Source organism: Rattus rattus, chromosome 1 (assembly GCF_011064425.1).
Source record: "Rattus rattus isolate New Zealand chromosome 1, Rrattus_CSIRO_v1, whole genome shotgun sequence".
In the NCBI taxonomy this organism is placed as follows: Eukaryota; Metazoa; Chordata; class Mammalia; order Rodentia; family Muridae; genus Rattus; species Rattus rattus.
This window is the reverse complement of record NC_046154.1, coordinates 80379519-80404129: the sequence shown is the minus strand read 5'-3', so window position 1 is coordinate 80404129 and position 24611 is coordinate 80379519. Positions and strand designations below refer to the sequence as shown.

The 24611-nt window shown below is 37.6% G+C and overlaps 1 pseudogene; it reads right to left on the bottom strand.

The window, feature by feature from the left end:
• Positions 1-370: 370 nt before the first annotated feature.
• The window catches only part of LOC116896219, a 59295-nt pseudogene continuing 35054 nt past the window's right edge, over positions 371-24611 (bottom strand).

Here is a 24611-nt window from a genome sequence, read left to right as displayed (position 1 = left end):
GCCATCACTCTTTAAATATAGTAGAAATTCTGTGTGAGCAATATAGTATCAATCTACCTAGTAACATTGTCAATACTTTTCAGGATATTTGTTTTTGGTGTTTCTTTCTTTTTCTTTTCTTTCTTTTTTTTTGTATAACATTGGTTTATTCTGTGACTTTTTCCCTCATTGGCAGTAGTTTAAAGTAGATTTATACCTCAATATTTTATGAAAGATAAAAATCTAGAAAAATCCAGATATTATCTGTAATATACAGGACTTAACTTTGAACATGCATTTTTGTCTCTCGAAAACATCATTTTTAAGAGTTGCATAAGAATGAAAAGGCTCACTATACTCCTCACAGAACCCAAGATTCATTCAGTTCAGTTCAACCTGAAGTTCTTTTCTCAAGTACATGTCAGTAGTGTCTGCTGCTGCTTCTGAATGGGCAGAGCATCTGTTTTCTGCTTTTTGTCAATGATGTTTAGATACTCTCTCCGAGTCTTCAAGAAAACGTTTCAAAGTAAGTTTGAACAGTAACCGAGGATCTGGTCCAGAGAATATTGGGCAATTACAGACCTCCCGAAGTTTGAGAGGCTATGGTATGAGTCTGTCCAAGTACTCAGCTCAGTTCCAGTGAGAAGGATGTGTCCACAGTCACTCTGCAACGTAGGATAGCCATGAAGACTCTCTGAGAACTCCATCTGCTGCCAAAACACTGAACTAGCTCTTACGTCCACACCTTTGGAGCCAGCTATAGTCCAATTTTGTCAACTTTAGCCTCTAATGTTCTACTGTATGGTCTATCAAATATATACTCCTATAACTTTGACTGTATCCACTGTCCCAGAACTGCCAGGATGTCTCATGAGCAAATGGCCCAAATCATTGTGAGAAAAAAATCATGCCAAAGAAATCCAAGCTAGCCTTTTTGTGGCGTGCCCCAGGACCACATGTGTGATCTCACGGCTCAGGAGCTGGTTCATGTCTGTTACACTGCTCAAAAGCCCAGTAAAAACAAACTCTTGTCCATTTGGGAGCACAAAGGCATTGGCATCTGGGGAATCAACCATGTGAATCACCCAGTTGATCTCAAAGATCCCTAGGACATCTCGATTGCATCATGTAAGATGACAAACCACTTCCTTAACAGTCAGGTATCCGAGGTCTCTATCAGGCAAAAATTCAAGAAGAATTTTTAAATTCTTTCATCCATACTTCATATTCCAGGTTTGACAGAAGACTGAAGTCTTCTTTCCCCACTAAGTCTTCTTTATGGACTGCAGTCTGCCACAAGAAATCAGTTTCTCTCTGGAGTGAGTACCCGGGCCAACAGGATACAGTGGACCCCACCAGAAGGCTGTCCACTGACACCAAGGCCCTGAGCAGTAAATGAAAACTAGGGACTTAGCACTCAGTCACTGTCATTCAGTGATCTTACTGCCTGGAAACTTTCATTTCTGCAGGACTTTCAATAACAAAAATCACAATGCCTCTCAAGTGCCCAAAACACGGAAATGGGGGTGCTTACCTACAAAAATATTATGCAGGGTGATTCTTTTCCATGACAAGGAGAAAGAAAAGTAGCTGGAGTTCATGCTCTTGCAGCCTCGTGTTCTCCGAACTGTTCTGTCATAAGAGAGGTTCAGAGTTTCCACACATCTGCGCCGGTTCAGGCCACTCTAGTTCCTCTCTTGATGTTCATTCTGAAACCAGTGCAAAATGCTCCTTGCTATCATTGTGGGTAGGGGCATAAGCCAATGGTGACAAGCACTTCCCCCTAACAAGAAGAAGCTATGTAAAGACAGCGGGAAGAACAAGTGGAGGCTGCTCCTTGGTCTGAGCGCACTTGGACTGCTGCTTACAGTGTTTTATTTCACTCACCTGGAAATGAATCCAGGGTATTTGTTAAGCTCAGAATTCTGAATTTTCTGATTCTTATTTTTTTTATTTCTTCTACAACTTGCTGAAATTATGGTTTCATCTTTCACTGGGGGAAAATAAGCCTTTAAAGCATGTACAATAATCCTGTTATCTTGATTTCAATACTAGAAGTTCAGCTTGTCCATGACTGCCTCATATGGAATGAATGTAATTGTTTGGTATCAATGAGAGGCTATACTCCATTCCAGAGTAAAAGTATATTAAGTATGAAACACAACTGCTAGTTTATGGACTTGCAAACTCCTCTGAGTATTGAGGATGATTTCCTTAGCAATGCCCACTTAAGCATTCATTTGGTTTTTACTTTAATCTGATCTCATCAGTAGATACTGCCACCCTGTGGTGGCATCAGAAGACCTGAAGGTATCCTGGAAAATGCTGGTAATGCTTGCTTTGAGCACCCTCATAGAAGCAGGGGGAGGGATGATGGGACAGAGGGTTTCCTGTGGGGGAAACCAGAAAGGGGATAACATTTGAAATGTAAATAAATAAAATACCCAATAAGAATAAAAAATTCTCACCTTCATTACAATAACAACTTCTTTTTTATTTAAAAAGCTGTGTGACATCAAATTATCATTTAAGCATCACTTAAATGATACTTATGAGTCAGGATACTCAGCCTAACCTTGGTTAACCAACTTCAGTCTATTCTCAACACTGTAATGAAATCTGTAGGCACTGGCTAACTGAGACAGTAGGCATCAGAGAGTAAAAGCATCTGTTGTCAAACCTCTTTTCTGCTGTGAGTACAAAAGCAAACAGAGAGGGGAGTTAGATGACATCTTGGCAATGAGTCATTCTTCAAAAATGCACACTTAGATTCAACCAGAAAGGAGAACATGAACAAAAAAAAAAAACTAATATTTTAAGTGAGGGGCTTGTGACTTTGCAAATGACACTATTTTGAAATCTCATAAAATGGAATCTGTACTATTCTGAGAAAAGTTATCTTCTGATTACAATTTCTATTCATTGAATAGAGTTATCTTCATTTGTTTAGATGTCATAGTTTGATTGTCATTCAGTGTTTTCCTTGTGGCATTAAGTAACGTAATAATGTAATAAAGCCTTCACAGAAATACTGTCAGCGGGTATTAAAAAAAAATTCACAAAGCCATACAGAGATGCTCTAACTCACCTTATTCCAAACTCAGCATTGCTCTAATAATGAAAACCAGACTCAAAATCATGGGTCTACATGATGTCCTATCCATGTATATACATACATGCATACATACATGCATACACACATACATACATAAAGACATACATAAAGACAGACATACATATATACATACATACATACATACATACATACATACATACACAGGCCACAAATGTTTCCCAATATGCAACTCAAAACAAGGGAAATGTCATATAATTCTATTTTTCACCATCTCTTATCCTTGATCTACATGAATGTGCTTGTATTTGTTTTTCTTTTTATAAGTTCATGAGTAATTTCATAAGACATCACAGAGGTAAAGTATCCCATCAATGATAGAAAGACTTTTAACTATTTAACCTCCTGTAATTTAGTTTATTAATTTACCCCACTGTTAAAAACATGGAACTTATATAGCATTTAGTGTTTAGTCTGTGCTTAGACAAAAGAAGAAATTGGTAAAACATTAAAAAAAAAAAGCAGGCAATGTAAGAACTAATCATTCTATGGGGGTAAAGTAGTTGGAGGTTTATAGAATCAACAGTCCACATTTTACAAGCGATTTTCTTCTATTACTTAAAGTTAGCATATAAACAGGCTTTGTTATGATATAGTCATACATATATTTAAACTACCATTCAAGATAAAAAACTATTTTTATTTCTGGAAACTTGCTCCTGTACAGTGTTTGCCAAGGTAGAAGCCTCCACAGTGCTAATGTCTTCAGGCTGCACCTCTGAAACCTTCCTAAGAGTTTGGAATGATCTACATTGAATAAAAGATTCACTAGCAACTCCCACAGATTTTTCTGAATTCTCATGCAAATCACTCACTACTGTTTGTAAATCTTCCTAAAGGATTCTCAGAGACAACTGCTGATGTATAATCTTTCTAAAGCCTTGGCACAAGCTCCATGTAGTTTTTAACTGGTTACCTATTCAATTGAGCAAGTTCCAGATAAAGTTACTGATTGATGAAAGCTTTCATCAGCCTCAGCAGCCATTGCACACCAAAATACTGCAGGGCCTGTGTGATTTGTTTTCATTTACAAAGGTGCAGAGGCTTTGAATTTAAAAATGGAACGTTTTCTTCTGGTGCCAAATGCAAACAACTTAACATCTACTTCCCATCTAGTGATTTTACTAGTTCAAAAGAATTTCTTTGAATCTTATCTGTATTATATTTCCTGCTGATTGGCAGGGCCTCCTACTTCAGCTGCAAAGCCATAACTGTGCTGGCTCCAATTTTAACAGGAAACAAATAACAAAGAAAACCGGGAAATAAATGTACGGAGTGTTTACAGGGTGGTGAAAACTATACTTCTCTTCTTGCAGAGCTGGTGCTGCCATGTTGATTTATGCCTGGGAAGCCTTTCATGCAAACATACAACAAAAGCTTCCGATTATTTTGTCAACAACAGAAATATTTCCCTCAGTTTCCAAATTTCCTCTTTACTGATTTGTGTGAGTCCACATTGCTGCTCAGAATGTCTTGAGCCTTGGAAGAGGTTTCCTTGGATAAAGCAATTTGTTACAAAAAGAAAATGTCCTGAGAAAACATAGAACATGCTTTCAAGGCCAAAGAAAGAATTTTACGTAGACCACAGGAGCTTTGAAGCACTTTGAAGATTCCAAGACAATTTAGAGTCTGTTTACAGGAAGAGATGCATTTCGAATCTGCTTTTTAAACTTCATAAGTCTCTTCAACACACTAAAAGGCTATAGGTGAATAGAAAAAAAGAGGAAGGAAGAGCTTTATAGACAATTATTGGTGAGTTTCATATTTATAAACCTTGCCCTGCCCTAACATGACACTTTAAACAGATTGATAGTTTTTAGTAGTTGTGGATCCCATTATAAGAGCAGTCAAGACATAGAACTTCTCACTTTGTAATGAAAAAAGAAAATACCTCAGATGGTTTACAATGTATACTAAAGTTCTTATCAAACTGCCTTTCTTTGAAGGTTCCCAATACTCTAACCTTCCTTGCTGCAGTCTTTTACACTTCCTACTCTCTATTACACCTTTACTTTAACTGAAGCCTTTGTTTAACTGGATTGATCAAAAGTAGAAGGGATGTTTTCCTGATTCTTTACTAAGTACCCTGACTTATGGCAGCAGTAGCATGACTAATTAATTGCTATCTAATTGTTGGATACATTTATTATAGACAAAACATAGTAATGAGATTTTAGCATTTTTTTTAGAAATACTTGGTTTTATATGTTAAAATCTATTTACATATTTTCTTTTTTAAATTTACTTTTTTGGATATTTTATGTGTTTACATTTCAAATGTTATCCCCTTTTCCCCCTGATCCATAGCCCCTTCCAGATCCCCCTGCTTCTATGAGGATGCTTCCATTCCCACCCACCCAATCCAACCTCTATGCCCTGGCATTATGGTAAGTCAAGGAAATGAGTCTTCACAGGACCAAGAGCTTTTCCTCCTATTGATGCTGAACAATGCTGTCCTCTGCTACATATGTGGCTGGAGTCATGGGTTCCTCCATGTGTACTCATTGGTTGGTGGTTTAGTCCCTGGGAGCAAGGGTGGAGTCTGATTGGTTGATATTGAAGTTCTTCCTATGGGGTTGTAAACCCATTCAGCTCGTTCAGACTTTTCTCTAAATCTTCTTTTGAAGTCTCCTTAGTCATTCCAATACTTAGCAATAACCATCCTCATCTCTATCAGTAGGGCTCAGGCAGAGCCCAGATCTGAGGAGACACCATATCTGGATCCTGTCAGCAAGCACGCCTTGGCATCAGCATTATTGTCTTGGTTTAGTGCCTGCATATGGAATGGATCCCCTAAGTGGGACAGTCTCTGGATGACCTTTACTTCAGTCCCTGCTCCACTGTTTGTCCCAATATTTCCTCCTGTGAGTATTTTTCTCTCCCTTATAAGAAGAAATGAAGCATCCACATTTTTGACCTTTCTTCTTTTTGAGCTTCATATGATCTGTGATTTTTTTCCTTAGGTACCCCAAGCAATTGGGCTGATATCTACTTATCAGTGAGTGCATACCATGTGTGTTCTTTTATGATTGGGTTACTTCACTAAGGGTGATGTATTCTAGTTCAATCCATTTGCCTAATAATTTCTTGTAGTCATTGTTTTTAATAGCTGATTATTACAACATTGTGTAAATTTACCACATTTTCTATTCCTCTGTTGAAGGGCATCTAGATTCTTTCCAGCTTCTGGATATTATAAATAAGACTGCTATGAACATAGTGGGGCATGTGTTCTTGTTATATGTTGGAACATGTTTTGGGTATATTCCCAGGAGTGGTATAGCTGGGTTCTCAGGTAGTACTATGTCCAATTTTCTGAGGAACTGTCAGACTGATTTCAAGAGTGGTTGTACCAGCTTATCGTCCAACCAACAATGGAGGAATGTTCCCATTTCTCCATGCCCTCACCAGCATCTACTGTCCTATGAGTTTTTGATCTTTGCCATTTTAACCAGTATGAGGTGGTATTTTAGGGTTATGTTGATTTGTATTTCCCTGAGGACAAATGATGGTAACATTTCTTTAGATGCTTCTCAGCCATTCTGTATTCCTCAATTGAGAATTCTTTGTTTAGCTCTGAACTCCAATTTTAATAGGATTATTCAATTACATTGTATATTAGCACTCTATGGAATGTAGGATTGGTAAAGATCTTTTCCCAATCTGTTGGTTGCCATTTTGTCCTGTTGACAGTGTATTGTAAATCCTTTGCCTTACAGAAGTTTTGCAATTTTATGAGGTCCCATTTCTCAATTCTTGATCTTAGAGCATAAGTGTTCTGTTCAGGAAAATGTCCCCTGTGGGTATGTGTTTAAGGCTCTTCCCCACTTTCTCTTCTATTATTTTCAGTATTTCTGGTTTTATTTGAAGGTTTTTGATCCACTTGACTTGAACTTTGTAAAAGGAGATAAGATGGATCAATTTGCATTCTTCTGAATTCTGACCTCCAGTTGAACCAGCACCATTTGATAAAACTGCTGTCTTTTTCCATTGGATAGTTTTAGCTCCTTTGTCAAAGATCAAGTGACCATAGGTGTGTGGGTTCATTTCAGGGACTTCAAATCTATTCCACTGATTTACCTGCCTATCTCTGTACCAATACCATACAGTTTTTATCACGATTGCTCCATGATGTAGTTTGAAGTCCAGGATGGTGACTCCCTCAGAGCTCTTTTATTGTTGAGAAGAGTTTTTGCTATCCTAGGTTTTTTGCTTTTTCAAATGAATTGCCAAATTCCTCTAATTTTATGAAGAATTGAGTTGGAATTTTTATGTGGATTGCATTGAATCTGTAGTTTTTTTTTTGGAAAGATTACAATGTTTACTATAAAGGGCCGGTAAATATCTTCAACAAAATAATTGAAGAAAACTTTCCTAATCTAAAGAAAGAGATGCCCATGAACATACAAGAAGCCTACAGAACTCCAAACAGATTGGACCAGAAAAGAAATTCCTGCCATCACATAATAGTCAAAACACCAAATACATTAAATGAAGAAAAAATATTAAAAATAGTAAGGGAGTAAGGTTAGGTAACATGTAAAGTCACACCTATCAGAATTGTACCAACTTCTCAACAGAGAATATGAAACCTAGAAGATCTTGTGATGATGTCACACAGATCCTAAGACAACACAGATGCCAGCTCAGGCTACTATATCTAGCAAAGCTCTCAATTATCATAGATAGAGAAACCAAGATATTCCATGAGAAAACCAAATTTACACAATATCTTTCCTCAAATCCAGCCTTAGAAAGGATAATAGATGGAAAACTCCAAAATAAGGAAGGGAACTACACCATAGAAAAAACAAGTAAGTAATCTCCTTTTATCAAAGACTAAAGAAGGTAGCCACACAAACATAATTTTACCTCTATCAATAAAAATGAAAGGAAACAATCACTATGCCTTAATATCTCTTAACATCAATGGACTTAATTCCCCAATAAAAAGACATAGACTAACAGACTGGATATGTAAACAGAAACCAGCATTGTGCTCTCAGTGGTAGAGCGCTTGCCTAAGAAGTGCAAGGCCCTGGGTTTGGGCCCCAGCCCCGAAAAAAAAAAAAAAAAAAAAAAAAAAAAAAAAAAAAAAAACCAACATTGTGCTCCATAAAGGAAACTTACCTCAGTGACAAAGACAGACAGTACTTAAGACTAAAACTGCTAGGAAAAAATTCCAAGCAAATTGTCCCAAAAAATAAGCTGGAGTAACCAATCTAATATCAAATAAAATTGACTTTCAACCAAAAGTTCTCAAAAAAGGTAAGGAAGAAAATTCATACTCATCAAAAGAAGAATCTACCAAGATGAACTCTCAATTCAGAAGATCTATGCTCCAAATGCAAGGGCACCCTCATTCATAAAAGAAACTTTACTAAAACTCAAAGCATGTATTGCAGGCATACAATAGCAGTAGATGACTTCAACACACCACTCTCATCAATGGACTGATCATGGAAATAGAAACTAAACAGAGACACAGAGAAACTAAGAGAAGTAATGAACGAAATGTCTTTAATAGATATCTATTTGAACATTTAATCCTAAAACAAAAGAATATAATTTCTTCTCAGCACCTCACGGTACTTTCTGAAAAATTGACCCTATAATTGGTCACAAAACAGGCCATAATAGATCCTAAGGGATTGAAATAATCCCAGGCATCCTATCAGATCACCATGGACAAAGGCTGGTTTTCAATAACAACAAGAACAACGGAAAGTCCACATGCACATGAAAGCTGAACAATGAAGAAATGAAGAGAGGAGTTAAAGACTTTTTAGAATTTAATGACAATGAAAGCACAACATACTCAGACTTATGGGATACAATGAAAACAGTGCTAAGAGGAAAACTCATAGCTCTGATTGACTGCAAAAAGAAATTGGAGAGAGCATACACTAACAGCTTGACAGCATTCCTTAAAGCTCTAGAACAAAAGAAGGCAAATTCACCCAAGAAGAGTAGACAGCAGGAAATAATCAAACTCAGAGCTGAAGTCAACCAGCATTAACAAAAAGAAGTATACAAAGAATCAACAAAACCAGGAGCTGGTTCTTTGAGAAAATCAACAAGATAGATAAACCCTTAGCCAGACTAACCAGACGGTGTAGAGACAGTATCCAAATTAACAAAATCAGAAATTAAAAGGGAGACATAACAACAGAAACTGAGGAAACTCAAAAAACTATCAGATCCTACTACAAAAGTCTATACTTAACAAACTGGAAAATCTTGAGGAAATTGACAATTTTCTAGACAGTTAACAGATACCATAGTTAAATCAGGATCAGATAAACTATCTAAATAGTACCATAACCCCTAAAGAAATTGAAGCATTCTTTAAAAGTCTCAAAACCAAAAAAGGCCCAGGACCAGATGGGTTTAGTGCTGAATGTTATCAGACCTTCAAAGAAGACCTAACAGCAATGCTTTTTAAACTTTTCCAGAAAATAGAAACAGAAGGAACACTACACAATTCGTTCTTTGAAGTCACAATTAAGCTTATACCTAAACCATATAAAGACCCTACAAAGAAAGAGAAGTTCATACCAATTTCCCTCATGAATATCAATGCAAATATACTCAATTAAATTCTCGCAAACAAAATTCAAGAACAGATCAAAATGATCATTTATCATGATCAAGTAGGCTTCATTCCAGGGATGCAGGAATGGTTCGATATATGGAAATCCATCAACATAATCCACTATGTAAACAAACTCGAGGAAAAAAACCACATAGTCATTTCATTAGATGCTGAGAAAACATTTGAAAAAATTCAGCAACCCTTCATGATAAAAATCTTGAAAAGATAAGGAATTCAAGGCCCACACCTAAACATAGTAAAAGCAATATACAGCAAACCAATAGCCAACATCAAACTAAATAGAGAGAAACTTGAAGCAATCCCACTAAAATCAGGGACTAGACAAGGCTTCCCATTCTCTCCCTACCTATTCAATATAGTACTTGAAATCCTAGCCAGAGCAATTAGACAACAAAAAGAGGTCAAAGGGAAACAGATTGGAAAGGAAGAAGTCAAAATACCACTATTTGCAGATGATATGATAATATACTTAAGTGAACCCAAAAATTCCACCAGAGAACTCCTACAGCTTATAAATAATTTCAGCAAAGTAGTTGGTGTGACTCTAAGCAAGCAATTGAAAGATCTATATAACAAGATCTTCATGTCTCTGAAGTAAGAAATCAAGGATCTCCAAAGAGAGAAAGAGCTTCCGTGCTAATGGATTGGCAGAATTAATATAGATTTTAGTATTATTAAAGGATGGCAGTACATAGAGGTTATGTTTGTAAAACATGCACAGCAGAATATTTCATTAAGTGATGTAACTTATGCTAAGACAGAAGGCACTATTTATTCTTCCTCATAACTATAATTTTATGTGTGTATTACATGTGAATGAATGCATATAGAACATAGAGAGACAGAAAAACCCATGTGAGGGGGGCAAAAATGCTTTTATAGAATCAGAGATGAAAGTGGGGGAGGACGGTAGTAAATCACACATGCTATGAAAGTGGAGGCAGGAGTCCTAGAGTATGAAAGGCTCAGTGTGAATAGTGGGCAGGAAGATGAAGACAATAAGAGTGGAGAGCATTACCCTAAATATTTTAGGGTGATCATTGCTGTGATGAAACACCATGACCTAAATTAACTTTGAGAAGAAAAGGTTTATTTTATTCATGGTTCCATAAGTGTCCAGCTTCAACAGCAATCAGGGCAGGAATTCACACAGGGAAGAAACCTGGAGGCAGAAGCTGACACAGAGGTTATGGAAGAGGATTGTTTATTGGCTTCTCCTTCAGGCTTGATCAGTCTGCTTTCCTATAGAACCCAGGGCTATCACCTCAAGGGTGGCTCCACCCTCACTGTTAATCACTAATTAAGAAAATGAACAATAGGCTTGACTGCAATCTCATTTTATGAAGGAACTTCTCAATTGAAGTTCCCTCCTCTCAGATGACTCTATCTTGTGTCAAGTTGATATAAAACTATCCAGAACACCAAATTAAGGATATATGAAAACATTACAATGAAATAAATGAAAGCAGTTTCAAGGAACACAGTCTGCATAAATGACAGAGCCAGTCCCAGGATCCTCACCACTACTAATGGAAATACAGTGCCAGAGGTAAACTATGACCTAGGAGTCCCCAAGAGTAAACTATTGCCATTCATCCTGATTGGCTACAAACGTCACATGGTTGCTGTAGACACCATATTCTTTGGTTATAGAACGTAGAGGAAAGAACCAGAAAAGGAGCTGTAATTTTCTTCCAGGCTAGCTACCTCTCCTATTGCTTTCCAGGCTTTAAAAGAAGGGTTATCCCACTATCCCATTCCTAAGCATGTAAGCTCAAGTTGTGTAAGAATGTGGCTGAATGTGAGCCGGGTGCAAGTCCTAAGCATCATTCTCCTAGGTATTATGCTTTTGTTCTGTCCTTGCCCTTCCTTGACGATGGGCTGTAAATCATGAGCTAAAATAAACAAACAAAATAAAACAAACAAAACTTAAAGGAAAAAATACACCTTTTCTCCCTATGTTGATTTTAGCTGTGGTCTTTATTACAGCAATGGAAAGCAAACTGGACCAAAGTTTTAAATTTAATTCAAAAATCTCAATTCCGATCCTGAATTTGTACTTATTTTGCATTTCTGTTCATATTGTTGATTTTCTCTTTTATTTTGCTTATTCTTATTTATTTTGCTTTGGACTAATTTTCTCTCACATCTTCAATCTTCTTTTAGGAATATTGATAATTTTTATTCATAGACCATTAATAAAATAATCATTATTCTAACTTTTTTCTATTTTAGCCTATTTAGTTGTCACTGATGTGTTATGATTTTTTGAGGATTTATGTTTTTTTTGCATATTTCATTTTGCATGTTATATATATCATTTCTAGGGTAATTTTTGAAAACTCTTCGTGAGTATCTTACTTTTGAGGGTTCATTTCCCAGTAACAGACCAAAAGAGATGCTACTGTAACAACTATACACTACACAAGATATACAAATAGTTTTAAAATTGGTAAAAGCTATGAGAATGGGGATAAAACAGAAAATGACCAAACAGGTGTATAGTACATTGTAAGGCTACAAATTTCCTAGAGTATATATAAATAAAGTATGTGAATGAGATAAAGTAAGAAGACTAGTGGGAATGTTATAGAAAAGACGCCCACATCAGCACAAAAAGAAAAAAATATTCCCATGATGATGATCCCTGAGAAAAAAAAATAGATACCTATGAAAGAGTATAGAAATAAAAATACAACTCTCAAAGCAAAATACTTCAAAAAATACAGTGGAAACATATATTGCAAAGGAAAGAGAAAACAAAGTAAAAGAGGTATAGTTGTCCAGTAATTGAATATACACACAGAGACATCTATACACTGAAAAACACAAACTAACATCATTGAGATTTCTAAGTATAATAAAATACATATGGAACAAAAAGCAAAGTAAAAGAAGGACCAAAGCAAAAGAGGACAAAGTTCTGACTCCTCAAACTGAGTAGAAGGGTTCAGAGCAACTGCGAGCCATTGACTTGATTTATGCTGGAACTGGGACTGTATTGCACAATCAGTGTCCTCAGTACAGTCTCTACTCTATTAGCTTCTTTTCATTGTGTTGTTGGTGACTCCTTTAACTGTATTTAGTGCAGTCTGTGGGATAGGTAGGTTCTCCTACCGTTCAGAGACTTTCCACACCATAGCCATTTAGGGAGCTGCTGTTTTAGATAAGGTGTGTTTCCAGTAACACTGAGAGTCAAGTAGGTAATCACAGTACTGGTATTTACACAACGAAAGAACCTGTGTTCCTATTTTATCATATGCTAAATATTTATGACACTGCTAGAGAGAATTAAGTTCTTCCCTGGGCTTTGACATTAGACCAGTTTCTCAGTAATGGAATTGTAGTCAAGCAACTTCCAGTTAGTCAACAAATATCTATTTCATCAATTAATTGTATTTGAAACATCAATACAGACTTACTTGGTAAAAAAGTAAAAAAAAAAATGCCTCCATTGTTCCCTTACTAAGTACCCACACTTGAAGATTTTAGTCTATTCTTCTCTGAGAACAGCATACCCCTACCCCCATGATGCTTCTTCTGAACGTTTCTCTTCAACATTTCTGTTTAAGCTTATATTGAAATATCTTTCATAACACTTCTTATTTGGCTGCACTGTGAGCAAAATAGAATAACCTGAGTAAGTTACTTATATAGTTAAAAGAATAACACCAGTTTAGTAAATTTATTTAATAAATAAAGCACTGGTTTAGTTATGATTTTGCTGCTGTGGTCACTTCACTGAAAACTGCAGGATGCGAATGAGAAGGGTCTTTCAAATGCAGAATGCCTTCTGCTGACCACCCCTACCCTGAAAACAGTAATAGTGCTGATTTTCTGAGTACTTTCATAGAAATGATTTCATCATTACTATATAAGTGTTTCAGGTAGGCAAAATCAAAACACCCAGTTTTTAATGTTTTCAAGGTCAGAGTACCTTGGAAGAAATAATACTATGTCACATTTTTGCCAGTAGACAGCCAATGAATATTCCCATGTTCTTTAAATGAACATATATGTACTTTTATGCCTCTGCAGGATGTGGTAACACTGTATGTGCCTGGTGTAGAGGTATGTCCTAGGACGTAATTTAGCTAGGAAATCAATGCCTTAATTCTTCCGTTAATTACCTTCCTGATTACATTGTCAGGAAAAGAGAGTTAAAGATGAGAAAGAAGAAAGAAAAATACCAATAATGAAAGAAAAGAAGACAAGCAAGCAACGTAGATAAGGACAGTGGGAGAAATTAATCAGAGGTGAGATTGGGAATTCTGGCTTCCTCTTTCTCTTGTTCCCAAATTCCTAGCTATCATCACTAGGCCCTTCTATGTTATTCTCATCTAGTCCCAGCCTGGTATAATCTTTCATCTTAGACCTAGGCCTATGCCTCCAGATAGAAGAAAAAATACCTGTGGCTCCAAGCACACCAGCTAGAATCAAACAAATATTTTCTTTTTGGTGCTCACTGTGAGGACTATGCTAAGAAGTTAAGTAAAGAAAATGCAAAAGGAGATAGGCCATGGTGACTCTCTACTCTAACTCCAGAACCAGAAAGCAGACAGAGATGGACCTCTCTGAGTTACAGGCCAGGCTGTACTATGCAGCAGTTCCTTGGTCTGCCAGGGCTACATAAGTATACCCTATCTTCTTTAAAACAAGGAAAGCAACAAAGGGGACAAGAGTATATAAGAAACTTCTGACACTCTCTCCTCTGAGATTTAGAGATCAATTTAACATCACACAGAAGGTGACAAACGGCCTCCTTCAAACTGAATTCCTGAATTCAAGCCTACACATTAGGCAGCACTCCATTACATCGTCTGTTCTTTGTAAGGTTTGATTTTTGAGGAAGCATATTGCTGGGTAAAAAGAGGCCTTGGGGTACCATATATTTCAAAACACAATTAAAATAAACTCTTCAAGTGGAAATGTAAAACGCATTTGTATTCTATTAAAGCCTTTGGCCTTATCAACTGCAGAGAGCTTCTTTAGTAACCAGCCACACACAATAGGCAACAGGCATCAGCTGCACAAAACAAACAAGGGCTTCAAACATCACAATAACTTCCTGTACCCGCTTTTGTTTGCGTGCTGAGCCTGCAAACACTGGGAGTTGCTGAAATACACAAGCGTAACAGCTTGAGTCAATATTTGCCGGCTAAACTGTGGTGTTTTTATTTTGCAAGGTGACTGAACCCTTTGAATAAATATATCTCCTGGTACGCAGGAAGGAGAACCACATTAGGAAGGCTCTAGGAAGAGGGCCAAGAACAGAACCAGCTGTGCCTTTGTGGTGGGACTGGAGAAGCAAATCCTAAGTCTTCAGAGGAACACATGCCGACCCTGCCAGCCCTTTCATTTCGAGACAAGGGACAGCCTCTTGGGAAAAGGAGAAATAGCCATCTGAAGATATACTCCCTGTCTTCTAAATTCTGAGGCATCTATTCACCAGAGTTCTATACTAACAGCTAGTGAAGCACTATAGTGGGGCTGAGAAGTCACGGTCCTATTAAGTTCTCAGGAAATAGTCATGCAGTTAATTCTGGGACTTATCAATACCAGCTCAGTCCAACAAAAATGCAGTGAGGATAAGCCATTACTTTTCAAATTATACCTACTTAACAGAAACCAAATAATCATGTAGTAAGATTTACTAACATAGTAGTAACAAGCTTCAGCATGTAAAGGATAGGTTTCAGTGCAGTAGCATCTGAGAAGCAAACTGTAGTCTTTCACATGCAATGGCATAGTCTTTATCTGGGATGGGTGTACAACCCACTACATAGTTCAAATAGGCTTTACTTTTCTTGCACTTTAGTTTGTTCAGTATTGTTTTTAGAACCATGATAAGAAAAAAAGTATGTCCATGTTCAGTATACATGCATATAGTATTTTTCCTATTGGTTTAAACACATGCCTAGTTGAACCAAGAAAGTCATAATCAAATTTACAGCCCAGCACATTTAATTTGGCCACACAATATATCATGTGCTAACTGATCACCTGTGGATTATGGCTATGATACAGTATGGCATTAATTCTAGCCTACAGTCACAAACTCTTCCCAGATATTTTAGATCTGGTTGATAGACTATGTAATCTCAAATTCCAGAGGTTCTTTGGTGGTGTGCGCCTATTGAGGGGCATGGGATCATTTAGAGGAGCCCAAGGATCCTTGAGGCATGAAGCGGTTGAGATAGGGAAAGAAAATGCATAGGTTTGGTGTTAATGCATAAGGAAAATGAGAAGAGAGAGAAGAGGGACAGGGTGGAAGAAGAAAGGTAGAAGGAGAGGGGGATAGAGATGGAGAGGAAGAGGAAGAGGAAGAGGAAGAATGTGTTCACTCTTGTCATTTTAGCTTTCCTCCATTCCTAGAAATATTCTAAGCACTGCTCATGCCTATAGACTTGAATCTCATTTGTCTTTAGGGCGTTTAGCATTTTAGAATTGAAGCTATCCCAGAGCACACTGCTCATATCAGAAGACAGTATGCTACAAAACTCTCCTTCCTGGAATTTTTCTTTATTCTACAATTGACTTTGGGTCTGACTTGCAGGAATGATCATGAAGAGAATGAAAATATTTGTGTTTGTTTCAATAAAGGGGGAGGATCTGTAAAGCAAAAGAATATATGGAAATCTATACTAGCATTGGAGAAAATCCCCTTTTGCCCGCATAAGTTGCCAATAGCTAGAATTAACCTGGCTCCTTTATTATTATTATCATTATTTATAAGGCTGTGTTATGATGAATTGACATGAATTCCCAGGCTGCTGCTGAAGGAAAATGAAGGTTAAAAAATTGATTTTGTTTGGGAGTTGAGTTATCTTTTGTTCCAGGGGTCCTACTTATCACACCCACCCTGTTGACTTCCTGGCCTCCAAAGAGCAAGAGGAGATGGAGAGAAATTAAATTTTTCATGAACATAAACAAATACCAATAAAAAGGAATGGTTCAGTGCTCTGATTTTATTGGATGGTTAATTTGCAATGCATAATTATAATAAAAATTGCTACTGTAGGCCTGGCTGTACTGAATGCTTATTTACTGTCTGAACATATGCATGATGCTTGGTGCTTTGCTTATCCTATTTACTTCTTTATCCATCATATAAGATACATACTTGGAGTTGATGGGGGAAATACCCCAAGGAAGGTAGCAAATGACTGCTAACCTAGCTCTGACCAAAGTCTTTTCTATTACTAAACCTGTGCCTTTTGCTGGATAACAAAATCTGACTTGGTGTGTCTTTCTTTCTTGCTAATGTAGGTGTTGTAAGCCTCGGATGTTTGTTTGGGCATCTTATTTCAGCAACGTCATGATATACTTTCATGATTTGAACATGAGATATTCTCCATAGGCTTGTGTATCAATTTTTTGCTTCCTGGCTTGTCAAGCTTCTTTGGGTGGCTGTACAATCTTTACAATTGAAGCCTTACTGGCAAAGGTAAGTTATTAGGGGTACAGCTTTGAAAGTTATATCCAACCGAGTTTCCAACCTCTGTTTGTTGCTTTCAGCTCAGTACCCAGTAGATTCTGCCATCATCTGCTTCCATGCAGTGGGTCACTTTCTTCACCCTATACTCCCTATGTCTGTAAACAAAAGCTCCTCTGAAGACTTGTCTCAAAATAAACTTTTTCGCAAGTTATAGGTTTGTAAAAACGCTAGTTTTCTACTTGGGAACAAGATAATGGGGGCTCAATTCCCAGGATGTTGATGATCTGGTACTTGTAGATGTTCTGTGTGCAACAGGACAGAGGACTATAATCTAGAGGAAAGCCTCAGATCCTCAAAATGGAGAATAACCAATTAAAATTAACACTTGACAACTATGAAACTAAAATTAGTACTTCCTATCACAGACCCAAGTCATATTTTTGACAATTACCACACCTCTCCATAATCCTTGGTTTGGGAGGTCTTCCTACATGTTTGAGGTATCTGCATTCATTCCATTAACTAGTAATTTTGAACCACCAAGTCATCTTGTGTGAGACAGGAATTTCCTTCAAAGGTATGAGTCTTTCAGGAGCTACAAACCATGACCTATATAAGAGGAGAGTCAGAGGAAGGCCACAACTGCGAAGTGATATTTCAGATTGTTTTCAGCTTTCACACAGAACAAGTGACAGGAGGTAATATGTTCAAATAGCTGGAATACTCAATTGACAAAAACCCTGGTAAGAAGCTCTTGGTTCCCTTTCAGAATTTTGCTGTTTTCACATACATTTTCTTACCTTTCACCTGAATAAGAAGGCTCAATGGAAAACTTTACAATCTGAGAAAATAAAATAGATTTATGTGCTCAGAGTCTTTTAAACGGAGGAAGCAAGAGACAACCGTGAGATAGTACAGACTAACAACTACTGACCACATGTGACTAATTTCATTATTTCAGTAAAATAACTAAACTAAATACAAATTGCTAAATTTTGTAGTCTTACCTGCTAGTTAAATGACATGCAGACAGTGACTATCATATGGCAAAGTATAAAGAGAAAGCACTTCATCTTTTGCAGAATACTTCATTGCTCATCTCATTCTGTACAAAGAACCAGAAGTCTTTTGATGTTCAAATCAGGTGTCTTATCTTCTTGTCTTATAGATGTAGTTTGGCTGCAAATTGGAAGGACTTGGTTTGCCCTATTCTGTCATCAATGAATTTAAAAAATATTGGACAATTTCCTATTTCTGGCAACAATGTTAACTGTTCTCCCTGCTGTCCAAATACAGGAGAAAGAAATGTAGTTGGTGAGATTTTTAGTAAGCAAGAGTCAAGGTATGTGTGGCTATAAAATGAGATTAAGATAAAAATCAAGAAATCGTATCTTCACCATGAAATTCTTCAAGAGTAATTTAAAAAATGAACATTTTTCTAATAACTATGCCTAGGTCTATAATTCAGGAGACTGATTCAGTTACTATAAGATTGATTATTTACCTTATGAGTACATTTTCTTTATTTTTTGCATTGTTGTTCAGTTGTGTGTGTGTATGTGTTTGTGTGTGTGTTTGTGTGTGTATGTGTGTGTGATGAATGTCATATAAAATTTAATCATCCAATGCACTTCAAGAAAACTCCCATTGCATTGTATGTACAGAGATTACATTTGGAAATTTGAGACAGAGAAAATGATAGCCTGCCTTTATGCTAGGACAGACTGCTAGCTACTCTGCTCCCCTGAAGAGATCACATTGAGAGATGCCAGGAGATTTCCTGTACACAGAGCATTTGATAAGAAACCCTCCCAAAGTCCCACAACTGTTGCAGGGAGCTCAGTGAACTCAGGACACATCATCCACCACCCCCCGCAAACGCTGAATTCCACTCCCCTTCCATCTGGTCCTTTCAGCTGGGACAGACTTTTAGCTAGTCTGCTCCCCCAAAGACGCTACATCCTTAGTAATCCCAGGAGGTAAACTACACTCAGGGCAACTGATATCACAGCCTGGAGGCATCCCAGGAGATCTGTTGTACACAGGACAACTGTAACTGATCAGTAGCTTGTCTGCTTCCAGAAGACATCACAGCTTGAAGGCATCATAAGAGTACCTCTGTCATCAACTAGGAAACTCACAGCCCAGTATGAAGAACCCCTTCCCAAGGGGATTTGTTTTGGCATGCAGGGCAAATAGATGGAAATAGTCTCCCTGGAATTCTGCTGCACATAGGGAAACATAAGTCACAGTCTGGAGTCACCTATTCCCTTGGAAAACAGCTTCACACAGGACTATAGCCTAACTGCTCCTCTGAACAACCATTAGTGTGAAGGCCTCCCAGGAGGTATATTCCATTCAATGCAACAGATCAGCAACTTCTCTCCTCCTCTGAAGAACCCACAGTTAGAAGGCCCCATAGGAAGTCTGCCATAGCCAGGGCCACAGGCCTAACAGGAGACCTGAAGCAACCCTGAGTCAAAGAGGCAGACCCCAGACAGAGACAGCCAGGCCAGCAGAAAGCAGGGATAACCAGATGTCAAGAGACAAGCACAAGATCATAATCAACAGAAGCCAATATATGTGGCCATCATTAGAACTCAGTTCTTCCATCACAGAAAGCCCTGAAGTCACCAACACACCTGAAAAGAAGGAACCTGACCTAAAATCCAATCTCATGAAGATAATAGAGTCCTTTAGGGAGGATATAAATAACTCACTGAAAGAAATACAGAAAACACTGGTAAACAGGTAGAATCACTTAAAGAAGAAACAAATAAATCCCTTAAAGAAATATAGCAAAACACAAACAAACAGGTGAAGGAAATGGATAAAGTAGTCCATGATCTAAAAGTGGAAGCCAGATAGATTTAGTGTGGAATTCTACCAGAACTTCAAGGAAGACCTCATACCAATATTCCTCAAACTATTCCATAAAATAGTAGCGGTAGGAACACTATTTAATTCATTCTATGAAGACACAATTACTCTAATACCTAAAACATGCAAGGACCCAACCAAGAAAGAGAACTTCAGAACAATTTTGCTTATGAATATTAATGCAAATATACTCAATAAAATTCTTGCAAATGAAATCCAAATGCACATCAAAATCATCATTCACCATGATCAAGTAGGTTTCATCCCAGAAATGCAAGGTTGGTTCAATCAACCAAAATCCATTAATGTAACCCAGTATGTAAACAAACTCAAAACAAAACAAAACAAAATCACATGATCATATCCTTAGACACAGAAAAAGAATTTGACAAAACACATCACCCCTTGATGTTAAAAATACTGGAGAAATCAGGAATTCAAGGCCCATACTTAAACATAATAAATGTAATTTACTACAAACCAACAGCCAATATCAAATCAAATTGAGAGATTATTGAAGCAATTACACTAAAATGAGGACAAAACGAGCATGGTCACATTCCCCATATACATTCAATAGAGTGCTCAGAGTGCTAGCTAGAGCAATAAGACATCAATTAGAGACCAAGGGGATACAAATTGGCAAAGAAGAAATAAAGGTATCACTATTTGCAGATTATATGATAGCATACATAAGCAACCCAAAAAATTCTACCGGAGAACTTCTCCAACTCATAAACAACTTCAGCAAAGTGGCTGGATATAAAATTAACTCAAATAAATCAGAAGTCTTCCTTTATGCAAATGATAAACAGGCTGAAAAAGAAATTAGGGAAACAACTATGTTCACAATAGCCACGGATAATATGAAAATATCTTGGGGTACCTCTAACTAAACAAGTGAAAAATCTGTATGACACAAACGTCAAGTCTCTCAAGAAAGAATTAGAAAATCTCAGAAAATGAAGAGATCTCCCGTGATCATGCATTGGCATAATTAGCATAGTAAAAATGGCCATTCTATCAAAGGCAATCTACAGATTCAATGCATCAAAATCCCATCACAAATGTTCAAGGACGTGGAAAGAGCAATTCTCCAATTCATCTGGAAAGACAAACAGGATAATAAAACCAATTTTTAACAATAAAAGAACAGCTCAAGGAAATCACCACCCCTGACCTCAAGCTCTACTACAGAGCAATAGTGATAAAAACTGTTTGTTATTGGTACAGAGACAGAGAGGTTGATCAATGGAATAGAATTGAAGACCCAGAAATAAAACCACACACTTACTCACACTTGATCTTTGACAGAGGAAGAAAAATGTACAATAGAAAAAAAGAAAGCATGTTCTATAATGGTGCTGGTCTAACTGACTCTATGCAGAAAATGAAAATAGTCCCATATTTGTCACAATGCACAAAGTTCAATTCCAAATGGATGAAGGACCTCAACATAAAACCAGACACACTCAAACTAATAGAAGAGAAAGTGGAAAAGAACCTTGAACTCATTGGCACAGGGGGAAATTCCTAAACAGAACTCCAATAGCTAATGCTCTAAGATCAAGAATTGATAAATGGGACCTCGTGGAACTGGAAAGATTTTGTATGTCAAAGGATATAGTCAATAAGGTAAATCTACAAGCTACAGATTAGGGAAAAATCTTCACTAATTCCACGTAGAATAGAGGGTTAATATCCAAAATATATAAAGAACTTAATCATCTAAGTACCAAAAAAAAAAAAAATCAAACAACCCAATCAACAAATTGGGTATAGAACTAAACAGAGAATTTAAAACAGAGGAATCTGGAATGGCTGAGAAGTACCTTTAAGTGTTCAAAGTCCTTAGTGATCAGAGAAATGCAAATCAAAATGATCCTGAGACTCTAAGGTACACCAATCAGAATGGTTAAGATCAAAACGTCAGGTGACAGCACATGTTGATGAGGATGTGGACAGAGAAGAACCCATTGCTTGTGAGATTTCAAACTGGTACAACCACTCTGGAGATCAATCTGGAGTTTTCTCAGAAAATTAGGAATAGATCTACATAAAAACCCAGCAATACCACTCTTAGCAATATACCCAAAAGAAGCCCCACCAGGTCACAGGGACATGTGTTTCACTATGTCCATAGTGGCCTTGTTTCTGATAGCTAGAAGCTAGAAACAATCCAGATGTCCCACTACAGACGAATGAATACAGAAAATGTGGTTTTTACACAATTGACTACTCAGCTATTAAGAATGAGGGCATCCTGAGATTTGCAGGCAAATGTATGGAACTAAAAATATCATCCTGAGTGAGGTAAATCAGACCTGAAAGACATGTATTATATGTCCTCATTAATAAGCGTTTATTAGCCAAAATAGAAGAATATCAAAATAGAGCCCACAGAACTCAGAAAGGTCAACAAGCTGAAGGGCCCAAGGGAGGATGCCTCAATCCTACTTAAGCAATCACAGCGGGGATAGGAAATAACAAACCTGAGTAGGAAAGGGAGTGGGGAGGGAAGAGTGAAACATGATGAGGTATGGGGTGGGGGAAAAGGACTAAAGCCCTGAAGGCCAGCAAGAAGAATAGAAACAGGCAACCTCAGGAGGTAGGAGGTTTGGTGGATCCTCCAGAATGTACCATAGACCTGGGAGACTCTCAGGATCCATAGGGAAGGACCTTAGATGAAATGCCCTACAGCGGGGAGAGGGAACCTGTAGAGCCCACCTCCAACAGAAATACAGGTCATCAAATGAGGGATGGGGTTGCCATCCCACAGTCAAAACTCTGACCCATAATTGTTCCTGTCTGAAAGAACTGCAGTGATAGAAGTGGATAGAAGCCTGAGAAAAAGGATGTCCAGCAACAAGCCCAAAGTGAGATCCAGCTCAACGGGAGGCCCCAAAGCCTGACACTATTACTGAGGTTATGGAGTGCTCACCAAAAGGATTCTATCATGACTGCCCTCTTAAAGATCCAACAAGCAAGTGAAAGAGACAGATGCACCCAACTAATAAACAGAAGCTGGTGACCAATGTGGTTGAATTAGGGAAAAACTGGAAGAAGCTGAGGGGCAGAATGACCCTGTGAGAGGACCAGCAGTCTCAATCTGGACCCCTAAGATCTCTCACACATTGGACCACCAACCAGGCAGAAAGACCCCCTATACATATACAGCAGAGGTCTTCTGGGTCTGGGTTCAGTGAAAGAACATGCATCAAATCCTCAAGAGACTGGAGGCTGCAGTTAGTTTAGAGGTCTGGTGGGGTGGGGGATGGGGGATGTGGACATCCTCATGGAGACAGCGTGTCGGGGTGAGGTATATGATGGAAAACAGTCATAGGGTGGACCAGGAGGGAAATAAAATCTGGAGTGTAAAAAAAAATGAGAGAGAAAAGAAAATGATAAGCAATAATTCACATTCATATGGGAGATTGTTTTTGAATAACCCTGTAGGTCAAACATGTACTATAGCATAAATTCTCGATGTTGAGTAGGGTATTGTTGTATATGTACTCACCATAAAATAAATACTAGTAAATTCTTGAGAATAACCTATACATAGAAATCTATTTCTAGCCATTTAGTTACTTTTCACATGCCTTATAAGAATCTCACAGTTATCCTACAAGAATACTCGCAAATAATACCAGTTTCAGGGTTAATATAGATTCACAAGAAATATGGCTACTATTTTTGTAGTCTATATTCCCCAGTTATCTTCTTTATGAGAACACAGTAATCATGTGAAAAAGGCATAAGGAACAGGAAGAAAAATTCAAAGAGAGGGTGACAGAACACAATATTGTACTAAAAATTCCATGTCACCTCTAAGTACAGAGGGGTGTGGAGGGAAGGAGGGTGTGGTAGGGCCAGAGAGAGGGAGAGTGGGAGAGGGAGAGGGATGGGGAGAGGGAGAATAACTAAGACGTATCATCCTAATATGATCTTCTCCACATAACTAAAAGCAATCATGACTGAAGAAGGAGATGTATATTGTTTTCACATGCTCAGCAGACCCTACACTAAGAAAACCATTTAACTTTTGTCAGCATTTCTCTGCAAGGTAGGTACTTCAAATAGAGTAGAGTCTACTCTACACACTTTGCTACAGCAATGAATGGATGCCCTATGTTTAATCAGAGTTAGCTGGGGTGAATGCACAGTTAACTAGAATAAACAATAATAATGTCTAAAAAAGAAATGTTTAGTATTTTTTAGGTTGGGGTAAAGTTACCTTTGACCTTACCTGGCAAACTCAGAAGCAAATGATGAGACTGACAGATATCTGAGGACTGGTATAGGGTGCCTTGAATATTTTGGCAAACATGAGCCAATAAATTAATCACCCTTGCTTTTTAAAGTCAATTTTACATTAAGTTCTGTTATGTGGAAAAGACTACCATACATCTGACCTCGAAAATGTAGATCTATTTCCAGGTATTTATTCTCTGCTTTCCTCATATTGCTTCCTGATTTACTTACAACCTAAATTGTTCATGTATACTTCTGAAAGAGAGCCTTCTATTGTTTGAAGCTTTCATATTTTCAAGAGTCTCCTCAGT